We start from the raw sequence: 19,787 nt of genomic DNA, 5'->3' as shown, positions 1-19,787 counted from the left end.
GGACAATGGTAGCAGGTGACAAGGGGTGCCAGTAAAGCTGAATTGAATTGAGTGCTTTAAGTTTGCAGATGGCAGAGAGTCTCTGTTGGTGTTGGTCAAAACTCTTTATTACTTTCTAGGGTGAGTCCAAGGTATTTGAAACAGGTTCATAATGAATGCAGGTAGGGTTGAGGGAGATGTCATGGGTTGTTCTGTCTGTTCTGGGGCCACTGGTAACCAGATATTTGGTTTTAACTCACACAATGGCGCACTAAACAGATGCCTCCAACTAAACAGAGAAAACTGCAAATCTTTTTCAAAGCTGATGAAAAGTTTTCAGTCAATTAATTGCAGTGTTTCCTCTATATGCAATCACGACCGCCCCTACTAATTTCCCACGATCATTAAACTATGCGCTACAAATGTTTTCACTCGCACACTGTGCGAGCACGGCAGCACTCAATGCTCTGCTCGCTTCCTCTTCTCGTTTTATGCAGAACATATGTGACAGATGGTGATATAAGAGCACCGTAACTCTGAATCGGGAGGTGCGTAGCGAGTGTTTGATTGTCCGAGCGGCAGAAAGTGACGATGAACGCGAGCGGAGGAAAATATTCTGGCAGTAAATGTACGGTGTCTGTTACAGTGTGTTAGCTTCTCAAGACCAAGAAAACTCTGTTGTTTCCCACCTGCTGGAAAAGTGAAGCCGGTTAGCGCTAAGTTAGCTAACATCCCCCCTCCCCTTCAGGCTATGCAGCTGAGCAGGAAAGCTTCTACAGCAGCTACATAGCAGCTATGTAACTTAACATTATCTCAATTTATAGAAAGTAACCGGAAGCTGTGTTTTATTACTGCCTACATGTCCAATGTTGAGAACATCAGGTACAAACTTAGACTAAACTGACATAGCCTGCAGCTCAGTCCTGTACAGACTGATTCAATTATTTTTCAGTTTTCAGTCTAAAAAAGTGGTTTTGGAAAAGAAAGGACGGTGGCAACTGGAGGAGCTAATTAGTGATGCAAACTAGTCCTTTTAAGCTAATGAGGAGATGTTTCTTTTTGGATTTTAATGTGCAAATAAAATGCACCTCAGAAGGGAGGAGGTTTCTCATGTTGCCTATTTTTTATATTAAGGTCTATAGATAAATCAGAAGCTGTAAAATGAAGACACAAAAGGCAAACATGAGAAATCATATCTATAATGAATTTGAGGTCATATTAACAGGGTTTTCCTGCCGTTAAGGCTTAGGGGTGATGCCCAAAACATGCTGTGCCATCACTGTAAAATCACTGTGGAGCAACAGAACCAACCAATTCGCACATCGAACGCGCCTGTTTTAAAAATTCTTAACCGTCGCTGACCGTTATTCGCACAGACAGCAGAGCGCTTGCAGTGGGAATTGGCAGTTCTCTCGGAGGACACGGACGCGGTAAGATGATAACCTTACCGGTCATAGATAATGGTGCTCTGGTTGCCGTTTTAATTCAGACAATATCCGATTATGGCAAGCTAAGTTAGCTCGTGTTACAGCACCTTAGCATTAACGTTAATGTTAAGCTAGCTAACTAACTTAGCTTGGATGAGATGTTTCTGTCTGGGAGAGAAGTGATTTTAACATCAATTACCTGCACTATTCAGTCATTTTAAACCAGTCATTAGGGCATATTTAATTTAACGTTAAGTATATTTCACCCGTCTAGTAACAAGCTAAGCTAATCTGATCCTAATTTAAATAGCAGGTTCTAGTATAACTTAACCATTAAAGTTACTCATTTGAGTCCATTTTAAGCTGATATTTGCTAATATTTTGTTAAATTGAAGCCATTAAAAGTATGCCGAAAAAGCTATTAATTTAGCAGTTAACACTGCAATGGAAAGGTGGTTGTACAGACAACTAAAGTTTTCACTTGATGACTTTGTTACTGAAGAAAACTTGAAATGTGATTATTTCTCAGGTTAAGTTAACTAACCTTAACGTTAAGTGTTTTTTCTGCAACCTTTAAGCGGATTTATGGACGTAAATTGGCAGTTTACATCGGATATGTCATCCTCGGGAAGTTTACTCACACTGAAAGATACACTGCGGATCTGCAATCTTTCAGATTAATAAATCATATTAAACATTTAGGCAAAAATCCCTAAACCCTAAGTAATGTTAGCTTAATTGATGTCAGTTCATGTTTTTTTCTCATTTGGCATTTTTCTTTTCTTGAACTTTGGTTATTGGTCTTAAAATTTATTCTGAGTGGCATTACTAAAAGTCTCACGTCTAACTTGTTTGCATTATACTGTGCTTTGCTGCAGCATACAACTCATTTACAAGTGGCGCCACTCTGATGTGGGGACTGCCTGCTTCTCACCCTTTCCTGCCGGCAGAGTAAAGTAAGTATTAGACTTGATTTAGCTGACTAAATTCGTATTTTGTCAAATACTGACAATGGTCTACTTATTTATTGATTTTAATAAATGTAATTATTTCTTTATGATGTAAGAAAGGAAATAACCACAGGGCTCTACAGTATGAGCATTTTGAGTGCATGTGTGGGTGAGCATAATTCTTTGGTATGACAGTGTGAAAAATTATTTCGGCACACTGAGCGATTTTTGTTTTTTTACAGAGATGATAGTAAAGCTGAGTCAATGTCTTTATAAGCTCTAAACATCTCTGGCTCAGTGTACAAAACATTCAGATAGCGCCATCCCCCTTTTAGCCGACCATGTCGCTGTTTTAAATGAGAAACATCAAGTCATATCAGTTGTAGATCAAATAATGTGAACAGCAAAGTGTCTGAAAAGGACCTTAAAAAGTGAACGCATAATTCGGCAAAACGGATGTTGTAGCCTACATCCCGAAATTTGCATCCACCTCTTTTCTCAGTATAAAAGAGCATTACCTCCCGCGAGGTGTATGCAATTCATGGCAGGCACACAGAATTCAGCACAACACCTGTGCTGCAAAACGTCACTAGACCTTGTGGGAGCAAGGCCTGATCATAGTTCTAAGCTCATAGTAAACTCACGCAGTCTAGGGTCGACAAATTTACTTGGGCGGCTGTTAATCTACCTGGGCAGCCCGCCCAAGTAAAGCCTATGTGTGGGAAACACTATAATATATATTTTGTTAGTATTTTATTTATTTTCTACTGAAACTGTCATGAACGATCAACTGATGGTTTTAGTAGAGGATGTCTCAAGCTGTTGGACTATATACATACATGAATACATACATATTTCTTTAGGCTAGGTTTAGGCTGATTAAAAATTGGTTACCAATTTTGACAAACTAACCTCTCAAAGGGAATTTTAAAAATCTAATTAACACAGGATTTATCCCTGGTATGATAAAAATAAATGTATAATAATAATTACAAATGGATATTTGTTGTACTTTTTAATTTTTTTAGAGGAGCCACAACACAAAACGTGCCATATGGGACATCCTTGCTCACATGTTCCATGATGATGTCAGGAAGAGGATAAATAGGACAGGGATCACAGAGAAAGAAATCTCTATGCCAGATGGCATCGGAGACGTTGCTCCTGTGTAAGTAATTCTAATATATATTTAAAACAATCTGAAGTCACACAGCATTCTTAGGCAGTGTTCAAACTGGCATTAGCACTACTTTAAAAAACACAACCATGCTTATTAATCGACGCAGAGGATTGGGAGTCAACACAGAGTGAATCAGAAAACATTGCAGGGTCTTTTGGCTAAGTCTTAATGCCACGCAACAACACATCATCTGGCAAAGCCAAGCCTGAGGTGGCCAAGATATTTGCAAATACACATTTCTGGTAGACTCTGAAACTTGACTGTTACATTATGATTGTTGTTGTCATATACATATACTGTACTTTCTCATAGTATTATAAACAGTTATACTGTGTTTTGACATCTAACAAGACTTAAAACGCATGGATCTTTCACTCCAACCAGCCTACCTGGGTGATATTTCATGGTCTAATCGGCACATGAGGATGTGCCTCCCCCAAGTGAACACTGTCTTATATTAATCTCCAGAAAATACCCTGTTTGTGTAAAAATGATTGTTGTCTGTGGGAACAGTAGCTTTCCTGATGTCTGCTGGTTCCAAGTCATAGCCAGACAAAAATTAGTTTTTTGTCTAGATTAAATAACTGTGAATAAAATATAAAGTGTTGCTTAGTGATCTTTAGAGGTACATCGAAGTGGGTTTTATTACATATGGACATAGCCAGACTGTTTCCACCGTCTTATTCCCCCTCAACGCAACAAGTACTAGCCAATCGCAGGAAGTACTGCGCAAAGCTGGTGGGGAAGAAATATTAGGTGCGTTCGAGAGGACTGCAGCTGACTTTCGCCGACTAGATCAAGTCGAGTCGGACACATTCTACCTGTGTGAGCTGAGATCAATGACTGATCTCGCGGCATTTACAAAGGAAACTGCCAGGAGATCAGGCAAAAGTGTGGTTCCAACTTTGTGCAGCCGGAGAAAAGCAACTGCAGCTGCCGGACTCGGCGCCTGCAGCTTCCATCTCCCACGAGGTTTAAATGTCATGTGACACAGTGCCATTTTGCAGCGCCGGCGAAAGTCGGACACAATTTCTAACCAGCATGCATCATGTTAAGTTAGCGCTGCGCAGCGCCGCATGAAGTCAAACACAGACGCACCTAATGCATTTCCACCTGTTTGAAGTCTTTACACTGGGATAACCTTAGCTAGGCTCCTTACATGCTTGCTTATAACTTTTTTAAGGTGGGTCTCCGTCATTGACAGCCTTGTGCTGGTGCTGACTGATTTGTGCAGCGGTGTTTATGAGAGAGAGAGAGACAGAGAGAGACGAGAGAGAGAGGGGATGTGCTGCGCTGCCGTGCTCTGCAATCAAATACGATTTTAAATTAAAAAAATGAAAATCAATATGTGGTGGTTAGCGTGTATCCTTTTGTAAAAACTGTTGGTTGCAATGGGGGTTCATGAAATTTTGCATGAAAATCTCCTTGTGTGATTACAGATCCTGTGAGAAAGAGTCATATCTCCCATGCTGCCACAAATGATATCCTAAAGCAGAAAATGTGGTGTTTCAACCTGGCATCAGAGAGGGGAAGAAGCTCAAGGATGTGTGCCACTGTCAGCATCCTTATGGAAGATCAGCCCACTGTTAATTCACCTTAATCCTTGATGGTTTTATTAAATAAAAAATATTTTGGAACCACAATTTTTATGGTTGCATTTCGTTTGTCCAGTAATACATTTTCCATGTATTTACAGTTTGTAAAGACTTATTTGACCTACTGAGTCTACCTTTGGATAAAAACTGTGTAAGGAAACAACGCATTTAGGATCCCCAGTTATTTTATCTGACATGAGCATGCTGATAACTGATGTCTCTCTTAAGGCTGTAGCAGAGCTGTATTAAGTTGCTAATACAAACTCAATTTTCCTGTTTTCTGCTTCTTCACGGTAAAAGCATTTAACTAAAGAACTGCAGGGTGGCTTAAAGGATAAGAAGTATTTAAGCTTTTACAGGGTTTCCGCGGCTCCTTAAAAAGTCTTAAAAGGTATTAAAATAAAATCAGGGAAATTAAGGTCTTAAATTGTCTTAAATTTACCATAAATTTGCTGTAGCTTTTAAATTTGCCGATGGTGTGTTTAAGGCCAGTGGGAAAACTGTCACGCACAGTCGCCTAAAACGCCTAATTAGCGTGTATTTGTATGATTTTCTTTTAGTAATTGACAATGTGAGACCCCGCCATTAATATAACTCACGTTACGTTTACGTTAGCTGCAGACGTTGACATCTGGCTGCCTGTCATATTATCGTCAGTCGTGGCTGCATGATTGGGAGACGCAAGTTGGTTGGAGCAAGATCCGATCGTTCTGTCGAGCTCAAACAACTGTAGCCTACATCACGTGCTCCTCTCATATGCGCAGGTCCAAAAAATTTACTTTCTAAAGCATGTCTTTCACCGTGATTTGTTTTCCTCCATGGATTATTTACCTCTCTGTAGCGGCGTGCCTGTGTATGAGCTCGGCCGGAAAGTGAAAGTGAAACTTAAGTTCGGTCCGGCATCGTTTCCTTGCTAACTTTATTTATAATGTGTGAGTTCCTCTTTTCTTTTCTTTTAGTAGTTTATATTGCGTTTAACACAGCAGGGCTGGGCGATATGGACAAAAATAGTAAAATCTTTATTTAATCATTATTTTTATTATTATAAGTTTAAATTTTTTGCTCCCGAAGAAACCAGATGGTTAATTGTGCTTTTAAACTTTTCTTTAAGGTCAGAACATGACAAACACTTGATGCCAAACAGCAGCCTGGTATCAAACAGTGAATCACTTCACAAAGCTGAGGTAAAACATTCAAAACAACAAATACTGTATGCATAAGAAAAATAAAGTAAAATCTTTTTTCAGTCCCTTTTCCTCAACACATAAATATCCTAATAGAAAATAAGGTGCTAATTCGTTTGTGATTCAGATGAATTAAATCAAATATTTATTGAACATTTGTAATCGAGGAAGATTGTATCATTATAATTACCATTATTGTTTTATTGCCCAGCCCTAGTTCACGTTCAGAAACGGACACGATCAGTTCACCAAAAACCTGAGCATGATCAATAATTGGCTCTGTTTGAGCACGTTTATGCACAACACTGAATGGACACACTGTCTAGGATCCTGTCTGCATTGTCAAACTTTTGGATTTTATTTGCAGAAGACTGCGCCCGATACATATTTCTGCCCAAGTAGTTGCTGTTTTTTTGATTATCAAGGCATTTACATCCATGTGGTCATGGTTTCCCTGACCACCTCCAGAGGTCGTTTTGCTGATTGGATCACAATCTGTCCTCAATGCGTCTCAGGTGCATTTACACCTGTACTTTCATGTGGTCAAGTGCTACCTGATCACAAGGTGTAAACAGCCTCTATGTTCCCTGATTCAGAATATGCAAAGTCTTTTACATGTGGTGAAAATAAAACTGCCAAATGTGGCATTGCGTCGCTCATTAAGAGATCAAATGCGCATGAATTATTTTTTTTAGATTTTAGGTCTTAAATTTAATTTGTTGAGGTCTTAAAACGTCTTAAAAAGCATTAAATTTAACTTTTAAAATGGTGCAAGAACCCTGTCTTATACAGAACAGTAGATGTTGGTCAGCTAGATTTTAGATATTTCTGTAGCTAGTTTTGGCCAGATAAGCCACTTTAAGAACATATCCAAATCAGATCTGGGCCGGATGAGCCACTTCATAAACGGATCTGGATTGGGTCCAGGCCGGATGAGCCACTTCGTGAACGGGTCCGGATCAGATCTGGGTAGGGTATGAGCCAGATCTATTCCGGATCTGCAATCCTTATCCGTTTCGGATCCATCCCGCTGTGCAAGTGGACTCGTTCCGTTCTACTCCATTTCAGACCCTGTGAGACCTCCGGTGCGGAGTCAGTTTGCTATCTGGGATGTCACACTTATAACTTGTAACCGTTAGACCACACTAAGTAACTTTACTGTAACTAGTGTTAGGGGATAGCTCTTCCTCTGTGTTGTTGTGACCGTTTTGTTGCAGTGTTTTATGTTATGTGGGTCACGTTAGTTACCACGACTGTGAGGTAGAGCTCTGCATTAGCCGGCGAGCTAACGTGACTTTCTCTGTGTTTCTCCAGCTTTATAAATGTTCACTTTGTTCTTACTTGACATCATCTGAACCTGTTTGGTCTGATGGGCTTTAGCACATAAAACTTTATTGTTGTTTTTTATCCTTACGTGGAGCCTGTGTTTTGCTGTGAGCTGAGTTGTTTTATGGTGTTAGTGGACTGCATGTCGTTAGCTGCTGTGTTGTCGCTGTAGTATGAGAGAGGCTCGGGAGCACGCACAGGGCTGAATCCGACCCAGTGTCCTCACATTAAAAGCAGAATAGTGGCTGATGCAAGCAACGGAGAAAGCAGGCGTGTGCTTCATTTCTAAGTGAGTTTTGAGCCAATTGGCAATAAGACAATGAAAATTTGATTCATTTCACTGAAAAACTTACATATAGAACCTTTAAATGTAAGTGCAGCATGATAGAAAACTTCTTAAACATGTACCATTACTTCCAGCAGTATGGTAATTTCCAGGCAGTTTCATTCTCTATTTTTTTCAAAAGTAACCTGACAGGTTATACAAATGGCCTCATTTCCAGGTGCACAACACCCCCTGCAAGTTTATCAATTAATGCAATGCTTTTGACAAACTACCCTCTCAATGAATTTCTGGCGGAGGTGGGCTGAGCACAAAATAGCCATTGAATACTTTGAGTGCACTGTCAGAAACAACTTACAGAACAATTCTGCAAAACGGACTATTATCAAGCACAATTACTTAGGCATAAGTCAATTTTTCTAGAGCAAAAGGATATGACACTACACTGGATGGAAGAGATTTTCTCATTAGTACTCTTCATATTGTACATATCCACTGTACTTAGCGTTCACATGTACTGCAGCTGACTAAATGTTTCCGGAGGCTGCAGGCATCTGACCCAATGATGGCCCTTATTCTCCCTAGCAGATGCAGAGAGTGCAATTACTGCTCGCACAATTACTACTCCACACAGTGCACAGCAGGCCTTTAGGTTCAGATTCTGTCTAATGTGTCTCTCAAAAAAAATTGAAAATAAAAAATTCTCCAGAGCTCTGCTGAAATGTCGGAATCTCCTTCAGGGTCCTTTTAAGCTGTGATATCGGAAAATTATGTATGTGACCTTTGAACCCAATAGAGGTGACATGGAGATTTTAGTATATGATTGACAGCAGTGTATATGTAAGGTTATGGCTAATTAAGTATTATTTACAGTTATTATAAAAGAGTAATTTGGTCATTTGAATTTTCATCATTCAGTGTAAATACCACCCCGGTTCCTGCAGCAGTCCTAATATGGAGTCATTTAAATAAGGAAAATCACTTTGGCCATAAATATAAAATTCTCCTCTTGTTGAGCTGTGAGGGATTCAGGGCTATTTTGGGCTTTTATGGCCTGGCTCTCAGGTGGAAAATACTCCGGAGGAATGAGGGTTTTCTCCTCATATTATTAATCAAACCAACAATGCATCCAAAGCAGCCACTGGCGCAGAATGTACTTTCTTGCCCCTCAACGACACTCTGCTGACCAATTTCCCATCACTTGCTCTGACTCACCCCATTTTGAAGAAGCAGCACAAGGACTTTATTACCGCGCCACAGGCAGACAGGGACTCATAAAGCTGACGGGTGTGATAACTCGTCCCCTACCTTGTCATGACTCGGAGAGGAGGATGGAACAAAGGTGTGATGGAGAAGGGCATGAAGCCATCGTCCCACAGTGTGCTCAATGGGTTTTCCCAGTGACACCCTGTCACTCCAGATTTAAAGACTGAGGGGAAGGCCCAGACAGTGATGGGTGATGGAGTAGTGGAGATGCACACAGGGCCAATGTACCTAGGTGTTTTCATCTCCTAAGAGCAGTTTGTTCTCTTGACTGATGCACTTTTAAGGCCTCGGGGTGAGAAGGGCATTGGTGTTTTCTGACTTTCTTTTATACCTTTTTTTGTCTGGAGATAGATAGATCGAAGAGTGCATACGTTTTCCATTTTTCCGAAGTCCATTAATTTTTAATTTTAACATTATTAATATTAAATCATGTCATAATATCATCATAATTTAATATGGGAGCTATCTTCCGCTGCTGAGTTAGATGAACGGATCATACCCTCCCCCTCCTCTGAGGTTTGAGCTGAAATTCCGCACTGTGAGAATAAATCAGAAACCTTACCATTGTCTACGTAAGGAAAGTGGACAACAGTCAAAGGAGCATCTCATGTTCTTTGTGGTAATGCAAAGCCAAATGTTTAGTACATGCTTTGCTGCAAGAGTTTCACATATTTGGAGGTCAGATACATGAAAACACCACCACCTATACATAGACTGATATTTATAAAAGAAGAACATGTGGTGAGAATGTGCGCACCTAATGCATACTTCAGACCGAGTACAAACTGTTACCTATACCGAGTGTGATATGTGGAAATGGGTGAAGGAAATAAGGTGAGAGACCAAATACAATATGCAGTGTTATTCTTTTAGGGTGTGTCAATTTTAACAACTGTATAATCATACAACTATATGATTTTTTTTTTCTGTATGATTTTCTTGTATGGTCTACAAACCTAGACTAATGCAACAGGATCCATAAATCTTAACAATAAAATAGGTAATTGTCACTGTCTACCAAAATGTTCAATTTCAAATCTCCCTCTGCTATACATTAAGTTTAAGCTTCCAAACATGCCTGGTTTCAGTACGAAAAAGTCATCATGGTTAAAAGAAAGCAAGATTGACTGATGGTATGAGACAGAATGCAAACGCTCTCCCTTGTTAAAGCTTTTACCCAACTCACCTGTCAGTAAGACATCGTGGTATGAATGTACTTTGTAGTAATGTATTGTGAAGCCCTGTATATACTCCAAATTGCTATACACACTATAACCTAAACTAACAGTAACTTTTAGCTGATAACCTTTACAGTGCTTGATGAGGATTACTGAGATACAGTATTGCTGCTGCTGACAGTTTACAGACACATGAGTGTTAAATGTATGTGGGAATGTGTCATTATTGTGCATAAGGATGGCTGCTATGATACTGCTGAAGGACCTCACCAACGTCATTGAAATGGCACTTCTTTGCCATTCTTTTCACTGACAGATTGGAGGAGCAGACACATGTCTTTCATTCATTAATAATTCATTCATTCTGCCTATGACCATACATGGCAGTGGAAGCCAGGCTTGTGCATTCGCACACATTCCAGTGGATGAGAACAGTGTCTCTGCATATTTCTGTTTGTAGCTTCAAGACACAAACTCTGTATGCACAGAGAATTATACATGTGACCCCAGGAGTGACACAAAGGACATTGTGCCATAACACTTGCACTGTTATTCCCCAACATTTCAGACTATTGATTTTGACCCCGACAATCGTTTTTGGTTGAGATAAATATTAATAAACGTGTGCGACGTGTGTGATTTTGGTAAAAGCTTTGACTTACAGTACAGGTCAGAGTATTTTCAATAGCTGAGCAGTTTAAGAGGCCATCACTGGTGGGAGGCTATCATCTCCTATTCACAGCTTTGCAAGTTGGCTCGGGGGTATTGTCGACCTCTGTGCTGACACAAACTTATTGCTGGCGTAAATCACACTCCAGTCATACACCACTCCTGCCCTTTCACCATGAATATTTAAACAAGTATACATATACCACGCTGCCTTACATTGTCTTGAATATTATTGCCTGCCCGAAGTAACGTTTGAATTATGTTTGTTTCAAGAAGTGCAACTTTGGACTTTGGATTTTCTTTTATACCCAGACTTATTCTGCACATTCTGATGACATATTAGATGAGAAAATATCCACAAGGAATACCTGCTTTATACACTTGATGTTTTTTTTTCTCTGTGAGGTTACTGGGGACACAGAAGTGACGGGGTGTATCCACGCTAATGCATCTCTGCTCACAGACAGATGACACACCTCCAGACCTATCTGTTCATTTACCTCCACAATCAAGATTCACGGCTCTATTTTCCACGGGCCTGTTTGCCAGAGGTGCTCTGTTTTCTTCAGTGTTAAATGAATTAAATGGGCGGGCTGCCAAAAGCATTGCTCATTCCACATACCAGATATAGCAGCGTGTCTGCGTCTCGGGTATGCATAGACAGAATTTCGGAGTGCATTCACACGTTGCCTGCGGCTGATTCAAAGTGATGGATTTTGCTTTCAGAGCTCTGCACCGTGACCTCTATTTTTACAGGTCAAGCTGTGTTAATGTCACAATAATATATATATATATATAGATAGATAGATAGATAGATAGATAGATAGATATATATATATAGATATATATCTAGATATAGATATAGATATATATATCTATATATATATATATATAGATAGATAGATAGATAGATAGATAGATAGATAGATATAAAAATTCCCCTCTCACCCCTTGCAGGGTGGTATCATCCTCAAGCTCAGGTCTTCTACGAGATATAGGTGTATATATATATAATTACTTTTAAATGCCAGTGCAGATTACACACTCGGGTGCACAAAAAAAAGTTGCTGAAGAATGTTACTGTGATGAGCACAGTTGCTCTGCTAAATAAGGTGCAAAAGCTTTGTGCCGGAGAAACGGCGAGCAGGAGACAGGCGAGCGTCGGCTCTGCATGACTTGCTCTGTCAACGGCGGCATACGGAGGCCTAGCGCCAGCCAGGTGGCTCTTACATCTGGCCCATTAGCTCTCAACCACTGCAATGACTCTCCAAACCACTGAAAGCCTGTTGAAATAATATCATCAGGACCTGTAAGTGCTGAAGGCCGCCTTGCCCATTGCCTGCTCAGAATAGCGAGTCATGGAAATACTCTGAATTTGACCTGATCAGTCTGCTTTGAGGCCAGAATCCATTCCTGTCTTGGAGGACCCCGCACTGCTTACTATGTACAGGTGTCAGGGGGTGACACAGTATGGATTTGATCAAATGAATGTAGTGCTGGACCGATTAGTCAACAGAAATTTTTTTTATTTTGGTAATTCATTTTCAAGTAAAAATGCCAGTTCCAGCTTCTTTAATGGGATAATTTGCTGATTTTCTGTTTTATATCATTGAAAATTAAATAAGCAATTCTGATATGGCACCTTTGGTTCTGAGAGTAAGACTTTAATGGATTAAAATACCAGTCAATGAATCTAAAAGAATAAAATTAGTTGCAGCCTTAAATTAAATATTTCAGATCAGCATTTGGTGTCCTCTGGCCAATTTATAATAATAGAAAATTACATTTACAGGTTTTACACTTTTGCCTCTAGCTAATGAAATGTCATCATGGTTGAATGCATCTTTAAAATCTCTCAAGCTAAATAAACCACTCTTATAAAAAGTTTTGTTGGCATTTAAAAATGCTCAACAGCAACCATGAGTCTTTCAAACAAAATAAACATTTTTAAAACAGCAAAAAGTCAAGGTGTTGTATTTAGTGCTGCAACAGATTAGTAGTGTTTTTCACCCAGATGTAGCAGCTGAGTTTAAATAATGTATGTTTTTGTCTGGGACCTCAGCCGAGATAATCTGGAGACATGTCTGTCTCTCGTGAATTGTGTGTCCCTGTCAGGTTGTGGTAGTTAACGTGAACAAAGCGGCCAGGTCTTTGGCCTTTTCTTTCTGGTCTCTAGTCCCCTGACTCTCAGGGACAAACCCCCACCTCCAAAAGCACGCCTCTTGCCCTGAGCACTGCACCAAGTGACACATTCTATCCATCAACTGCTGTGCAGCAACATACGAAGCAAAAAAGTGCAGGAATGGCAGATTTTTCATGCATATGATATTCGAGGTACGGCACATCCGACTGAGTTAACCCAGGAAGGTGGGGAAGGGGCGGAGGGGCTTTGAAGATGGATTACCAGTTTACGTCCTGAGAAAAGAGGCTGCTATGAGCAAGTAGCAATTTCAGGAGAAGGCCCTTACAGCGAGTTCAGTGTGTGGGGAGAGGAATACAGATGTTCATTACGAAGAGTTTATTTTCATGTCAACAAAAGAATACTGTGTATTATTGCTGTCAAATACTATAGACCCCCAGCTAAAAGCCACTCTTCCTTCTCATAAATAATAATAAAAATAGATGTCATGGCTTTAAATTTGAAATTATAGAACCACTGACATATTCACAGATAAGTGGTAATAGCGCATGAATTTTTGGTTTTAGCAATCAATTTTCTTACAGCTAGGCTACATTTGGCATGCCAAAAATCTTCACTTCAGCACTGTGTTTTATGAGTGTAATTCTATTGAGCGAAAAATTAAATGCATAATTCAGGCTTGAACAGGCTGCCCAGTTCATTTTACAAAAGGGGACACAGGCCAAAGAAAAAGAAAAAGGCAGTCTGTGGTTTGTTCCTTAATCTTTCAGGACCAATACAGCAGTGATGAAGAACGTAGGCATGATACGTTGCTCTAGTTTTCTACTGCTGGCAACTAATCTGTAAAAAAAACCATACACCATCATTTTTTAAAACTGCTTTTTTGTCCTTTAATGACAAGAGCTTGCTGATAAAGTTGCTCCTAAATAAAGATAGACCAACATAATGAATGCTTGGGTCTTTCTCTTGCCAAAAACTGCATTACAGTCAGTGCTCCTAATGGTTTCCCTTGTCTGAATCAAACTATCTGTGGACGTGCTCCCAGCAAGAGTGAATTTAACACCAGAGATGAATTGTGGGACGGAATTGGGGAGTCCGAGATCATGGGGGGGGGGAAGCCCCATTCACATCCAAGTGTGGCAGCTCTCACTCAGCAGTGCCTTTTCATCAATAACAGCATGTGGGACAGTACCATAACAGCAGTATGAGCTCGTAACGCTTATAATTTTACATTTACATTTACTCATTTGGCAGACACTTTTATCTAAAGCGACTTACATTTGAGGAACAACATACAAGCATCAACAGAGCATCAACTACACATCTACAACTGACAATACATACTAATAAGAGCAGCAATAAATACTAGTAAGAGCTCACAGTACATATCACATCAATGGGGTAGATACCTAGGGAAGGAAGTAAGAGTTAACAAAAAGTGATAAATGGATGTGTATGCATTCCCAGTATCAGGTCACCAGGTTCTGGTCATGAAAATGAGCATATATCATGTTGTGGGCATGAATAATGAAAATAGTGCTCAATTTCCTCATATGAAAGGCATATATACCAACTGGGCAGAACAGCTGAAATAAAAAGGAAAGGTTTCAGGTAAAGGGTTAATTTCTGAGGTGGGACTTACTCTACTGTTACCCACAGTCCCACTATGGATGGTGGAGCCCGACTTAGTACTACTACTAATGAACATTAAAGGAAATAGTGTATGTAGCCTATTGTGTGCAGCTGCCAAAGAGAAACTATAATTTAAAAAAAATTATAATGTACTACTACAAGTATTAACAATAATAATAATCAGATTACTCATGTCATTACAATTATTATATTACATTATAATGATAAAAAGCACTCGACTACATTGGCAATATATTTTTTGTTGTGCAGTAGTTATTACTTTACACATTCTGCCACAATGACTATTTTCACTGTAGCATATTAACATTAATTTATCCCTTTACCAGCACGCTTTTCATTCTAACCAAAGCTCCGAGAATTTTTAAACCAAAATCTATTATACAGTGACCTAGAGGAAACGCTGCTCTTGAACGCATCTAATACTACATGACTGTCTACATGACTGTTTTCACACTAACATTGCACATTTGAAAGAGGAGCTATAACTTTGTTTGGCAGAAAGCCGTGTTAGATACTTGTTCACCTCACATTTATACAAGTCCCCTCTGGTTTAATCATTTTCGACGCATCAACTGTAACTACAGACAAGTAGCTCCAGGTATTTTAATACGTTTAATATGTATAGTAACACTATAGTTTAACGGCTCATTAACGTTAGCGCTCTGCCACTGATAATTTAACAATGTGCAGCGTTAGTTGCTGTAAGTGATGTTAGAAAATATTTAGAAGTGATGACCTAGGGAGAAATGAGAGGACCGTTAGAACTGTTTCGGAAATAAATCTACAATCAAGTCTGTCAGCAGCGTATCCTCCACCACTCACCTATTATAACATTAATACTACTGCGACCTGGTAGGAAGCCGGGAGAGGGCAATGACAAACGGGAGGGTTAGCAAGTATGGTCATGAATGTTTTCAGGAGAGGAGAAGGGATGGATGCTATTTTATTATTATTTAAGTCATGTATTTAGCATGACAAATGACCAACTCACCGGTAACACAGTTCTCTCTGTTGTTTCTACATGCTCCTGTAGGCTCCTGTAGGCTCCCGTAGGCTCCTGTAGACTCCGGTCAGCTGATCAGTGGAACCTCTGGTGAGCAAACTATGCAACACTCATGAAATGAGTAAAGGATCGGACTCTCATAAATTGTCTCTTATAAACGCAGATACCGATTTATCTGCAATTAGCTCATATCGGCCGATAATATCTGCATAATGATATATCGGTCAGGCTCTAATGGATGGTGCTAAAAATGTCATCACGCATGCTTTATGTTGCTCAAAATGAAAGGGAGTACTCTTATCTAATACACACACACACACACAGCGAGAGAGAGAGAGGGCCAAAGGTTGAAGCCAGAAAGTGATTAAAACATCCATTCAACACATTAACAGTCAGAGTGCAACAGAATCTACCATTCTGAGTGTCCCTTGGAAAGTAGTCTGGCCAAGATAAAATGTGTGTTCTCTGGGCATCCAGAGTTTTTGCAGCTGAAGTCACAAAATCAAACCCGCAACAGTAAGCACATTGAAAATAGGTCTACTTTTTAGAGATTAAAGTAACCACAGCACATGACATATCCATATCAGCCTAACAAAAAGCGTCACCAACGCCACATAAATCAACCTACAGTTGACATTTTCAACCATGTAGTGTGGTTACATGGTATTCTAAGTATTAGTAAGTAGAAGTAAGTAGAAATTGCAATCTGGCCAAATTGGAAGTACAAGGCATTAAAACATTAAAATGACAGAAGCTTAGCTAAAGAAACACTTACAAATTGTATGTTTATATTTATTGCTCACTAAGGTTGGAACTCGCACATGGCTTCCAGTAAGTTCTGATTCAAAACTGTCCATTTCCTGAGCATTATTTAGCTCCTCAAACAATGACTTAAGGCCAGGTTGCACACACTTTCCTTCTTTATTTTCATGCAGGACTTGAGTCGTGCAAAAGAAAAGGAGAGTTTAAATGTGTGGGCACATTTTAAATTGGATGATGTGGAAGATTTTAAATAACCTTGCGTGGCCTTGATACTGCTGTTTCACCCTCCGGCTCTGTCCGTATTCATGATTCACACTACTTTTCTATTGTGTTATAACTGTGTGCCTTGTGTTTACATTTTACATTTACATTTGTTCCATTGATGGAGACTGGATATGTGACCCGCCCTTCAATGGCACTGGCTTATTAAAGTTGAACTCCAATACAGTGCATGGCTCCTTTTATGGTAAGAGGTGTTTGTCTGGGCAGACACTGGGCAAGAAGAGGATGGCTATGGGATATTTGAGGCTGATGACGTGAAGGGAAGATTTTTAACCTGACGAGCAGGAAGAATTGGTGGGAGACGACGATGTATTCAGAGGCCATCTCTGCCAGAACCCTGTGGTTTGTCATTTGAGGTAGACAACAACTGCTAGCTCAGCAAGTCAAAGCCCTGCAGCTCAATACAGCACACTGGACCGCTGTAGTTTGTCAGGTGAGTCAGACTCCTGTAGCTCATCCTTAAGGTTGGCCTATTGTTTAAAAATGTCAACTCAAAATACACTGGAGCACTGCTGAGCTACTACAGCGTTACAAAAGAATTTAATAAGCCTTTCTGTTGGGAGATCATTCCCACATACTGTCTCTACTTCATTAATTTTCTCTACATATCCAGTCTAACTTGGGAGCATCAAGCATGTCTGGGACTCACCAAATGCATGTCACTTCCTCAGCTCAAGTGCTAAAACAGCAGAGCGAGAGTTCTGCTTCCTTGCTTGCAACATCATCATTTCCATTTCCTCCTGTATCATTTCTCATGTCTTATGACAATGTCTTTTTCTTCTCAAATTTGAACGTCTAAATCAAAAACTCCCAACGTTTCTTACCTTCCAATCAACTGGAGTCCAATGTGGAAAGTCTCACTAGCCATAAACTGGAGAGCCCATCAACATACATACAAGTTTTCATCTCACACAGAGCTATATGGCAACATAAAAACCTGGTAATAGTGTACACAGGGCAGGCTATCAACATCTACTCCAGACCAGACCGACAGCAGATGCTGGTGGCACAGATTAGATAGTTTTTCTTCTTCTTCTTCTTCTTTCTCCAAAGCTGCGTGTGTGCAACTTGTTATGTGCTAGACTGTGTACTGCAAAAGCAAAAAATTGCTATCTGTAAACACCTGTCACACTCAGCATTTATTAGAATATTTTATAGTTTTTCAATCAGAAACCATTTTGTAAAATGTAAATGTCGTATGGCGCAGATTACATATTGTGAGCTGGTGGGCTGGCTCTGGACAGTGTATTGCAGGGGCTATGGTGCAGAAAGCAGCAATAGCATGCCATGTGGTCTGTAAAACATGATGCAGGTCTATCACTAAAAACTGTGAAAATATATAATAAAGTTGTTCTTCACAAGCCAATTCCAGCCTCAGTCTAGATTTGAAAGCAAGCTTACCTATGTATACTGTATGTTTCAGGGCACTAATTTCAGTTGCTTGCTATAGTTGCCTGCTAGTTATTTGCAACTTAGCCAGATGCATATGCTACCTAATTTAGTTAACATATTAGGGGAAGTAGCTAATGTAGTTAGTTTGTTAGAGTCTGAGGACAGGGCATATGGTGACAACTTGTTCCCAAGTTACATTTTTGCTTGTGATAAACAATGACGAGACATGCCACATACAGGTATGTAGCTCATGTGTAACTTACATCAACATAGCTACTTGTCAGCTGCATACAGCTCCCAACATTAAAGCTACGCTCCGTTGTACTGTTCTTCATTTGGGTAAGTGAGCTAGCCTAGAGATGTGACAGCAGAGAGTGAAGACCGAGTAATGCACCTTCACTTCTATGAAAAATGTACATATTAAATAGGTTGTTCTGTATGGTCACAAGCTCATCGCACTTTACTTTAAGAGAGCTAATTTTGAGTTTGAATACATAGTTGCATATCAAAAATGAAGGATCAAATATTGGATAACATTACAAGAGTCACCCAGAAAGCCTAATGGATGCACAAAAAATTCTTCTGGGTAATAAATCAATAATGATAATTATAAAGATATAATTTCCTCAATAACAATATATCAAATTTTTAATAAATGTTTGATGATTGCTTGTTTGAATCACAAATTAATTAGCACTTAAGTTTGAATGTTCTTCCTCAGATTTGTGTTTGTTCTGTGTTTGTTCTGTGTTTGTTCTGACCATAAACAATAGTTTGAAACCACAATTACCATCTGCCTTTAAATTTGAAAGAAATAATGATTTGATATTTATTATGTTAATTATCAATATCGAATGTTATGACATTTTTTTCGAGATAATATTTTTGGCCTTATCGCCCAGCTTTATTGTTAAGTAGATGGTAAACATGGAAAAGGAGTGTTGAATAAAGATGCTTAAGTTGATTTCAGCTCTTAGTGTTTGTACATGGGTGTTTTAATGGGAATGGGAATCTTTAAGATCAATTTAACAAGTAGCCTACTTATTATCTCTTTTATTGTGTCATGAAGTCTTGGTCTTGACTCAGTCTCGCCCTCCCTCAGTCTTGGTCTCAACTTGGTCTCAGCGCCTAAAAGTCTTGGTCTTGTCACGGTCTCAATAAACTCCAGTCTTGGTCTTGACTTGGTCGCGGTTTGGGCGGTCTTGACTACAACACTACTTGACCCTTAGTGGGTCTCACTAAAAAAAGTAGAGCTGTGATATTGGGAAAAGCATTTTACGTTCCAGAAAACAATACCAACTAAAAACGACCACACTGTATTTTGACTTTTCTCATGGAAGTCCAAATGGCAATGCCATCAGTCATAAATACTACAGAGCCACTTTACCAAAGTTCGACCTAACAAGATTCAATAAAGAAAGAAAGCATCAATACACCTGCCATAACAAGGTGTGTTTCACTCTATGAGGACCGGTAAATGACTAATTTGGACAAGCTTTTTAACGTTACATGTGCGTC

This window comes from Micropterus salmoides, unplaced genomic scaffold (assembly GCF_014851395.1).
Source record: "Micropterus salmoides isolate LMB-PRFRI ecotype aquatic unplaced genomic scaffold, ASM1485139v1 Ms_hic_scaffold_1, whole genome shotgun sequence".
Lineage (NCBI taxonomy): Eukaryota > Metazoa > Chordata > Actinopteri > Centrarchiformes > Centrarchidae > Micropterus > Micropterus salmoides.
The sequence above is the reverse complement of the archived record's forward strand: the minus strand, read 5'-3'. Positions refer to the sequence as shown.